At 57.2% G+C, this 2042-nt stretch overlaps 1 pseudogene; it reads left to right on the top strand.

The window, feature by feature from the left end:
- The window catches only part of LOC128717770 (large subunit ribosomal RNA), a 7178-nt pseudogene extending 5475 nt beyond the window's left edge, over nt 1-1703 (top strand).
- The last annotated feature ends 339 nt before the right edge of the window (nt 1704-2042 follow it).

Below are 2042 nucleotides of genomic sequence, written 5' to 3'. Positions count from 1 at the left end.
CGTACGACGCACTGGCCCCTCGCTGGTCTCGTACACCAGCCTCCTCTCAGAAAAGTAGCTGCGCAATATTTTCTGGAGGGCTGCAGGGACCATCAGCTTCTGCAGGGCAACCGCGATCGCCTTCCAGCTGGCAGAATTAAAGGCGTTCCTGACGTCCAGTGCTGCCACCACCAGACATCGAGGATCCCGCTGGTTGGTGCGGTGAAACGTCCTCGCGTGTTGTCCTCGCTCTATCACCCGCTCGATGGCCTGAAGCGTGGAGCGACCGCGCCGGAACCCGTACTGCCTTGCTGACAGGCGAGGAGCATCGCTGTCCTCCAAGTGGTCGTTCAGCCGATCTAAGATCAGCCGTTCGAACCCCTTGGCGACTGCTCCCAGCATTAGCAGCGGGCGGTGCGACGACGGATCGCCCGGCGGCTTACCTGGCTTCGTGACCAACACAAGGCGTGCCTCCTTCCATGCCGCAGGAAACTCCCCTCGCTCGAGCAGCTGATTGTACACCTTGGCGAAGACCTCCGGGTGCTTCCGCATTGCCGCCTTCACTGCGGCATTCGGGATGCCGTCCAGCCCTGGCGCCTTGGAGGACGCCATCCGCTCGGCCAACGAAAGAATTTCCGAGGTCGTGACCGGCCTCAGAGCCTCGCTGCACGCGCCGATGTCCGGCCACTCAAATGCCGGATGGTCCGGGAACAAGGCTTCGACGATCGGACCTAGTACGGCTCGGTCCGTTTCCGGTGGTGCCCTGTTACGTAGTTTTGCTCGAACAACCTTGTAACCGAGTCCGAACACCTCGGCTTCGACCCCATCGATCAGCTCTTGCATACTGTCTTCCTTACTGCTGTGAATGGCGGCCTGCAACAATCGTCGACAGTTCTGCAGCCTGGCCGACGTCACCGCACGTTCCGGAGGTTGGGCCCTGCGATGGGCGGCCTCCGCTGCTCCGCATTCCTCCCTCAGGCGCTCGATCTCAGGAGACCACCAGTACACCTGGGGCTTGCGATGGAAAGTAGCCCCGTGTACTCTCTCCATGATCTCATCGCACGACAGGGATAACTGGCTTGTGGCCGCCAAGCGTTCATAGCGACGTGGCTTATTGATCCTTCGATGTCGGCTCTTCCTATCATTGTGAAGCAAAATTCACCAAGCGTAGGATTGTTCACCCTTTCAAGGGAACGTGAGCTGGGTTTAGACCGTCGTGAGACAGGTTAGTTTTACCCTACTGGTGTGTGCTGTATGCTGCTATCTTAACGGAATTCCTGTGCAGTACGAGAGGAACCACAGGTACGGACCACTGGCTCAATACTAGTTCGACCGGACTTTGGTATGACGCTACGTCCGCTGGATTATGCCTGAACGCCTCTAAGGTCGTATCCAATCCGAGCTGATAGCGCATCATAAACCCATTAGGTGATCGGAAGCTAGCGGGCTTAACAACCCTCTGAGATCCGTCGGTGCTGCCCCGTGCACACTGCCGTCTCATCCCCGCTATAGCACTAGACTGAGCCGCAACGGGCGGGTGCACGCTGCACGTGGAAGTACCTTATCACAGGGAACCCTGGTGGCTGTGCTCCCGTCGACCGTGGATACAACTAGTTTCGACACCTTCGACCGCCCGCAAACGACGGGACTACAGGCTGGGAGCTGCGAGTTGTAGAGATGCGTTCGCATCGATCCTCTCAGGCGACCCATGCTTGGTGGTGAAGTGGTTAGTTCGTGGAGTATAGGCTTGCTGCACTCGACAAGAGTGCTGCTTGCAAGGCTGTGGTGGTACGTATGGTAGTTGATGAGCATAGGCTTGCTGCACTCGACAAGAGTGCTGCTTGCAAGCCTATGGTGGTACGTGTACGGTAGTTGATGTGAGCATAGGCTTGCTGCACTCGACAAGAGTGCTGCTTGCAAGCCTATGGGTGGTGTGGTGTGTGGTGCATGATTAGCCTTTCAAGGAAGATGTGTCCTTGGGGCTAATCGGTTATTTTTATAAGTCCGGGAAACCTTTCTCGTCGGGGTTTTTATCCTAAGCAACCACGAAAGCTTCCAAGAGT

This window comes from Anopheles marshallii (assembly GCF_943734725.1).
Source record: "Anopheles marshallii chromosome X unlocalized genomic scaffold, idAnoMarsDA_429_01 X_unloc_95, whole genome shotgun sequence".
NCBI lineage: Eukaryota > Metazoa > Arthropoda > Insecta > Diptera > Culicidae > Anopheles > Anopheles marshallii.
This window is presented reverse-complemented; position numbering and strand designations above follow the sequence as displayed.